Here is a 9,012-nt window from a genome sequence, read left to right as displayed (position 1 = left end):
ACGAAAATCCGTTGACAATACGAAGAACGGTGACGAGCGACCTTAGCTGAATTTTTCTTGAGAAGGTCGATGCTTTGTCCTTGAATTTAAGTGTGTGCCGTGTGATTGGTGGAGAAAGAGCCCTTGAAAATTTAGGGAGGTGGGAGGTGTGTTTTATGATTTGGGGTGGGGTTTATGGGCTTATTTATTTGATAAAAACACTTAATAATAGTTTAGGTCCATTAACATGGTTAGTTAAGCCCAATAAGCCCATTAGTGCTTAATAAAATTATTTTGTTTATTAAAATTTCTGAAATTATTAGCCGGGTTGTCAAAACATTCATATTTATATTGAAAATCCAACATCGACAAAAATTACGTCCCGGTGTATATAAACACTTTCCATTTTTCAACCTTAATTTAAATTACGTCATCAGTCTCCATTTATATAAAAATTACGTCCCGACGTATATCAACCTTAATTTAAATAATTAAAACCATTATTTAATAAAAAAACACTTTCCATTTTTCAGTCTTCGGTCTCCGTTCCTCGATCGCAACTCGAATAACCTTTAAAAAATACAGTTTTATGCATTCATGCAGGAAAGTACATTTTAAACAAGTAAATATGTCATCATAATTAATTTATGAATTTAAAACAATTAAAATACATAAGAAGTTGATAATCTTGGATGCATGTAGCTCATGTGGCCCTTCGAATTTTCGGGACGTTACATAATCGAAAATCATAAATAAAGCCTCAAAAGCTGTCATTCCGATGGTTGCCTGTAAACTGTTATTGTAAGTGAATTCAACCAGAGAAAATGATTTCCACAAACCGCCAACAAATTCCATCACGACTTCTTGCAGCATATCCTTAAGAGTCTGAATGATCCTCTCTGTCTGACCACTTTTTTTCTATCTTTTCTAATGTTGAGTCAGTATGTCTATTGGTGATATGTAGAACTCATTGCCAACTTAGAACCCAAAACTAATGGCATAATACCCCAAAACTTGGAAGCCAACATGGGATCGTGTTATGATACTATGGTTACTGGCACACCATGCAATCTCATTACATGATCAATGTATATTTTTGTCATTTTCTTATAAGTACAATTGTGATCACATGGAATAAAATGAGTTGATTTAGAAAATCTATCAACAATCACCCAAATCACATCACATCAATAATTAGAACGAGGTAGGTGTGTCACAAAATCATAGTAATGTGCTTCCAATTCATTGTTGCACTTCAAGACTATGTAACATACCAACATGTCTCATTCTTTCAGCCTTAACATGTTGACACGCCAAACAATTAGCTACACAGTCATAAATTTCCTTTTTCATACATTCCCACTAGTAGTGAGTTCTTTTTGCCTTAGATTTTTTCTGTTTGGATTGTTGGTATGACTGTAGAGGCTGGTAGAGAAGGAAACCCAGTGTCAGTGACATGCTACACCCAGATCCCAGAGAAACAAAAACTGGATCTATTTGTGGTACTTCCTTAAGAAGACTTGCCTCCATTTTCTTCGTTTTTTCCACTTCTTGAACATAGGTAGAGGGTGATCCAATCATCATCAAAGTATGAATAGTTCTTTGCAGCCCATGCAGAAAACGTGAGAGTTTGGACTGATCATTTCTAGCAACATGTTATACATATGACAAAAGAGCATTAAACTGATAAACCTATTCTGCAATTTATTTATTTCCTTGGACCAACTGGTTAAACTCATCTTCTTCGTAGAATAATACGATGTTGATGTGTATTCTTGTGTAAACTGAGCACAAAATACATCTCAAGTAATTATTTCACTAGATTCCTTGAGTATTTCCTCTGTGACTTCCAACCAAAGTTGTGCTCGGCCTTTCAATTTATAGATAGCCAGTTTCAATCTGACATATTGTGAATACTCCAACAAATTGAACATATGGTTTATACTCTTCAACCATCCTACTACTCTTTCACCACTTCCGTTGCCAAAGAATTTAAGATGACGTAATTCTTAAAATTGAGAAATTATCAACTGCACTCCTCCCACTCTCTAAGTCATTTGTTTCACTTCCTGATTCACCTCTTCTTCCACATTGCTAGCGACATATGCTGCAGGACGACCTCCTTTACCCCTGACAATTTCATAAAGTTCTCTTACATTTTTTTTTCTAGCTCTTGCCACAAGTTCTTTCAAATTTCTATCTCTTCCCCCAAGTGTCATTCTATATGACACAATTATTTAATCCACAGACAAAAACTAATTTAATAAGCACATAATTGTTAAAAAATGCTGAATCTTAGTCTATTAGGCAATTTTAAAACAAAGTTCAAATTTTATTCAACTACTAGTTCTAACTAAGGCAAGTTCAAATAAATCATAGAAAATAATTTATATAAGAGCAAGTAGTAAAACATATATGCAATAATTTTAATTGTGTCTAGACTCAAGTGCCGTGACTCTAATTCGAGCATATCACAGTTACGCAATAATACCAACTGTGGGACTCGTGCTTCTTATTAGCATTTAATTAGCAAACAATCAGCATTACTTAACTTAAACAGGGAAAGAGATTAAAAAAATTTCTGTTTTTGCCTATAGAAATTTCAACAATACCTACCGGTAAGTTTGGCATTCCAAAAATTTCAAAACAACACAAAAAACATTTATATACTCAAAATAAAACCATTTTATCAATCCACAAACCTATATCCGCACTGCCCATGATTAAACACATGCAGAGACAATAAAGCTCGATCACACAACTATCAATCTAAAACAGCATATGCCCGACACAACTATATATATACCTGAGAATTCTCGGTGAAACATAACTATTAGGCACCATAGCCTAAATTTTACGACAAATATAAACGACATAAAATAAAATCAAGTAAAATGCAATTCAATACAATGCATGTAAGATAGCAACAATAATGGATATCAAACGGAGTGCTAATGAATTGAATCAACAATAGGAACAGTGGTAACACATGCCAGAAACGCTAGCAATACAACATTTAAGTCACCGCTCATCAATGCACTTAGCATCGAGGGTCCAATAGCTACCTGATAAGTCCTTATGCTCTCATCAGGAATGCGCTAATCCTATCACTCGCTTCATCAATGACATCACATCTCAATACACCAATAACAATAGCAATCAGAGGAGTCGAGGCTTGAAATGATATGCAACAATAAATAATATGACTAGTCGATGATTATCTCAAATATTCTTTTCGAAATAAAATATATTTCTTTATTTTATTTAAAAAATATGAAAATAAGGACAAATTATCAACTCATCATATTAACTCATTAAAAATGTGTGAATTCAATCACATCATTCAAGTAAACACATAAAGCACGCCACAACTCATTACAAACTATGCAACACCAGCTCTCGTTGTTAATGATGTCATAATGAAAACAGTTTTATGCGTACCACAAATGAACACTTAATTTATCACTGAAAATAATCTAAGGATTTTCCAAAGAATCTGAATTTTTGGTAAATAATTCATTTCGCATCAACTTCTATTTATTATATGATATGTAACAATTTAACCCAGAATTTTAAAATCACATATTAGGCATTAAAAATTTCAAAACTTGCGACTTACAACCTAAAATTCCAACTCCAACTATTTAGATACTTTCATTTCTAAAATTTCTAATATTCAATTTAAATGCCTAAAATAAATCATTTATATTTTTAAATTTTTGTAAAATATTTTATTTAGTTTAAAATAATGTTAAATTAACATTTAAGTGATTAATTTTCCTAAATTCCCAAACTTCAATAATCTAAATTCCGTAAAATTAGCCAATAAATTCAGTAAGTTTGCATTTAAATTTTCCAAGATATCTAAATATATAAACAATGAAGGCAAAAATTTGTGTGAGTCGGTCTCATGGGTCGTATTTTGTGAGATGGATTAGGTGTGTCAATCGGGTGGGTTGGGTCGGGTTTCGGGACAACCCGCGAATTTTTTTTTTCAACCCGAACCCAACCCGAACCCGAAGCAACCCGAAAACCCCCAACCCGAACACGAACCCGTATAACCCGACTCAACCCGAATTTTATTTATTTATTTTAAATTTTTTTAAAAATATTTATGAAAAAAATTCAAAAAAATAAAAAATAATAATATTATTTTAATTTAAACACTTAATGACAAAATTTGCGATTTAAATTTGAAAGTTTAATAATAGAAAATTAAAAGTATATTTACTAAATCAAATAAAAAATTGTTAAAAAAATAAAAATATGCAAAACAAATATTAGATGATGAAAATTTATCATATAAATATACAATAAATTTTGTTCAAACATACAATATATAAAAATATAGGTAATATTTTCAAAAAAAAAGTTCGCGGGTCAACCCTCAACCCAACCCGACCCAACCCGAAACCCGCCTAACATGGCACTAACCCGAATCAACCCAACCTGAACCCAACCCGAACCCGAAAAACCCCAACCCGGACCTGATTTTTTTCGTGTTGGGTCGCGTCGGGTTGACGGGTCGTGTCGCATTTTGACACCCCTAAGTTGGATCTCTTATTTGGATCATCCATGAAAAAATTTACTTTTTATGGTAAAATTATTATTTTTTATTGTGAATATCGGTAGGGTTGACCCGTTTCACAGATAAAAATTCGTGAGATCGTCTCACAAGAGATCTACTTAACAATAAATAATAAACTCTAACAGCAAAATCCCACTAATCAACTCTAATCGGCTCAAATCTTATACCTACGTTGAATAACGCTAACACATATCAATTATTGAAATTAGAGGGATCAAAATTCCCAAATTTCTAAACCCTAATTTCGTATTTACCTCAAACCAGTAGATAATTTGATCCTAAGGCCATCTTCAACCCATAAATCTATTTTGGTGCAGTTTCTGCACCAAAATAGTGCAGTTTCTGCACCAAATATAACATTCATCTCCAACCCAATTACTTCAAATCTTACACTAAAAAGTATATTCCTAGAATATTCTTTTTGTTTACTATTTATTTATAAATTTAACAATATAATTATAATTAATGTTAACATTAGTATTATAATTATAATTTTATTTTTATTAATAGCTAAATTTATTTATTTGATTATTATATATATTAACTCTAATATTTATAATAGGAATTAATACAAATGCTTCATTATTAAAATTGACATAATTTTAATACAGATAATTTATTTTTAGAACTTAATATGAATCCAAATTCAAACATCTGAACAACTATATTCCTCCCACAAATGATCAATTAAAGCATTTCGTAGTGCATAGTGAGCATCTTTGTCTTTTATCCATTTATATCGAGCGAGAAATTCTTGAAATCTGATATTCTCATCGACAACCATTTCTACATCCGGAGTTGGTGCTTCTCTCATATCTTCAATGGGTGCGCTAAAGTCACGTTCATCTTCGATAATCATATTGTGCATTATAATACATGCTGTCATTATATCATGTAAATGATGTTTCTTCTAAGCACGTGCTGGAGATGCCACAATCGCAAATCGAGATTGGAGAACACCAAATGCACGCTACACGTCTTTTCTACAGGACTCTTGTTTCATTGCAAAATATTTCTTTTTTGGACCGTGTGGATCGTGGATAGATTGTACAATAGTTGACCATTTAGGATAAATACCATCAGCCAAGTAATATCATGTATCATATTCTTTTCCTCCAATTGTATAATGAGCTCGAGGGGCAATACCTTGTGCGATGTTGGAAAATAGATTGGACGATCCCAAAAAATTTATGTCATTATTGGATCCGGGCATACCAAAATATGCATGCCATATCCAAAGGTCGTAGTCAGCTGCTGCTTCTAAAATTATTGTTGGAAAACCACTACGACCTGCATATTGACCCGCCCAAGCCGTTGGACAAATTTTCCACTTCCAATGCATGCAATCAAGACTTCCCAACATTCCAGGGAATCCGCGTTGTTTACCAATATAAAGTAAACTGGCAACATCATTGGCAGTAGGAGATCTCAAGTATCGCTCAGCAAAAACTTCCACCACGGCTCGACAAAAGCATTGCATGCATTGAATTGCAGTGGACTCTCCAATTTTGATATATTCATCCGTAGCATCCGCGGGTAATGCATAAACTAAAATTCGCAAAGCAGCAGTTGTTTTTGAATAGTCGATAGCCCGAGACGCCCCACACTATCACTTCTTTGTGTGAAGTAAATATCATGATTCTTTACTTCATCAACTATATGAAGAAAAAGATTTCGAGACATTCGAAATCTCAGTCGGAACATTGCTTCGTTATATCTTGGGTTATCGGCAAAGTAATCGTTGAACAGATTACGGTCGGCAATTTCCCGATCACGGTGAATTACTATATGACCTGGTATTGAACCTCCGTGTGTGACTTCTTGCTCTTGGTGGATAATGTAGGTAGCAACCAACTGTTGATCTTGTGCTACAATATTCAATATTGCATTTTGTGCATTATCCAAATTCTCAAAATCATCCATCCAATTAATAGGTGTTTCATCTTCATTATCAGACAATGAAGATGAACTAGAGGATGATGCGTGAAATTGGAAATGAGAATTCATTTTCAAGTTTGTGAGAGCGTAGAATGTGATGTGAGAATCTAAGATATTTCGTCGCATTATATAATAATTTATCAAAAAATACGACCGTTGGATGAGATTGCCTTATCTACAATCTCTCCGTTGAATTAGATTGTGTTATCTACAACCTTATCAGTATTATGACCGTTGGATGAGATTACATCTAATCTTGCCTGTTGGATGAGATTACAATCTTATCATCATCTTGACCGTTAGATGAGATTGCCTTATCTAGAATATGGCCGTTGAATTGAATTGTGCTATCTACAACCTTATCAGTATTATGACCGTTGGATGAAATTACATCTGATCTTGCCCCTTGGATGAGATTACAATCTTATCTTCTTTCTACTATAAGTAAAACATATCCGATTCATGAGATCATCACAGCTTTAATTTTCATTCCAATCAAATCTTTATTCCAAGCAATTCAATGGCTTCAAATTCTAGAACTGCTTCTTACAATGTCGAAGAAGACAGAGTCTTATGTCATATGTATCTTGATATATCCCAAAATCCTATAATAGGTATCAATCAATCCAAAGATCAGTTTTGGACTCGTATCGAAGAAGCTTACAACATCAGCAAACCAAACAATCTACAAGTACGTAACAAAAGATCATTGCAGTGTCGCATGAGAAATATACTCCGTGAAGTTGGAAAACTAAGGGGATGCATTTGTCAAATTGAAACTCTCCGCCCAAGTGGCCCATCAGAAGAGGATATTGTAAGTATTTCTTAATCAACTATTTATTAAATTACAAGTTTAATTTCTTATAAGATAATAGTTGGATATTTTCGTACAGTTAAATCGAGCAAAAGATTTGTTCATGCAAGATGCTGATTTTAGTAAAGGCTTCAAATATGATCATGTGTGATATATTTAGAAAGATATGGAGAATTCTCGAGTGACATCAATCCAATGAGCGCTCCAGCAAGAATGTATGTCACAAGCTTGGACTCGTCACAGTCAGATAGCCAGACACCAAATACTCCAATATCAGGTTCTCTTGGATTACCTCCGTTTTCAATTAATTTAAGTAGTGATGAAAATGCAGGCGGCACTTCATCCCAGCGACCTCTTGGTGTTAAAAAGTCTAAACTAAAGAAAAAAAGGGATGACAATGTGTTGGAATTGGTATCTACAATGAAATAAGGGCATCGCAATCTTATAAATGTATTACAAAAAGGATCCACTGAACTTCAACAAAGTTATGAGATGAAACTCCTAGCATTGCAAAATGAGCAGCTCAAATTAGAAAATCAACAAAAAAAAAATTGAAACTCGACAACAACAAATAGCATTAGTGTAATGGCCGAGAATTTAATCCTAGTAATTTGTAATTATTGATTTATAATTTGAAATGATTATGAGAGGATTAATCGGGACACGATTTGATTCATCATGAAAAGATGTATGTGCGAGGACAGTCCCTTCGCGCACATGCGCGACATGAGACACGCACATGCGCGAAATGGGCAGAGGGTCTCGCGCATCTGCGCGGTGGGTGTGCGCGCATATGCGCGAGCTGTGCGAGGGTTTAACGTCAACTCCAGAGAAGTGGGCGCACATGCGCGACGAGGAGCGCCCACATGCGCGAGATGTCCAGAGAGCCTCGCGCATATGCGCGACGTGTATCCGCGCACATGCGCGAGGGCACCCGAGAGGTTGATAAAATGAACAAAGGCCTCACGCATATGCGCCGAGTAAGGGCGCACATATGCGCGAGGTGCTGTGCAAAGGACGCGCCGAGACATATTGTCTCGCGCATATGCACCGATAGTGGTCGCGCATATGCGCATATGCGCGAGACGTGCAGTAGGCACATTGAGCCACTTGCCTTACATGCAGATATATACATACAAACTCGTTGATTAATCAGAAAGAAAGAGAAAACGAAAGCTTCCGAGAGGAAATCAAATTCTTGACGCCAGAATTTGATTTACGAGAAATCCGTCCGTCTGATTTTGAATCCGACTTCGGTACTGTGTTCCTATTGACGCAGGCTTCAACAGGACGTAAGTTTTGCTACGTTCTGATATGTTTTGAAATTATGGTATTGTCAGAATCTGATATGATTCCTATATGATGTTCTTATTATGTTAAACATCGTATAATCGAAACCGGACTGAAGAACAAATATCATATGGAATTGTTATGAATTTTGGAGTTGATTGGATATCAGAATTGAGTCGTTATTGATTACGAGATGTTGGAATTGATATCTGATAGATATGATATGGCTGGGTATATTGAGATTAGGCCACTATGCCGTTGAAACGGAATTTGATTGGATTCTGATTATATCCCGTAGTAATTTGAACGGGTATTGATATTATACTCCTTGATATTGTTATTGCCAGATTGATATTGACAGGCTTTGAGTTCGAGACTTCGACAGAGTCAGAGTAACAGAACG

The 9,012-nt window shown here is 34.8% G+C and overlaps 1 pseudogene; it reads right to left on the bottom strand.

The window, feature by feature from the left end:
* Nucleotides 1–5,096: 5,096 nt before the first annotated feature.
* On the bottom strand, nt 5,097–6,574 carry LOC142521937 (uncharacterized; annotated as a pseudogene).
* Nucleotides 6,575–9,012: the final 2,438 nt, after the last annotated feature.

Source organism: Primulina tabacum, chromosome 13 (genome assembly GCF_025594145.1).
Source record: "Primulina tabacum isolate GXHZ01 chromosome 13, ASM2559414v2, whole genome shotgun sequence".
NCBI lineage: Eukaryota > Viridiplantae > Streptophyta > Magnoliopsida > Lamiales > Gesneriaceae > Primulina > Primulina tabacum.
The sequence above is the reverse complement of the archived record's forward strand: the minus strand, read 5'-3'. Positions and strand labels throughout refer to the sequence as shown.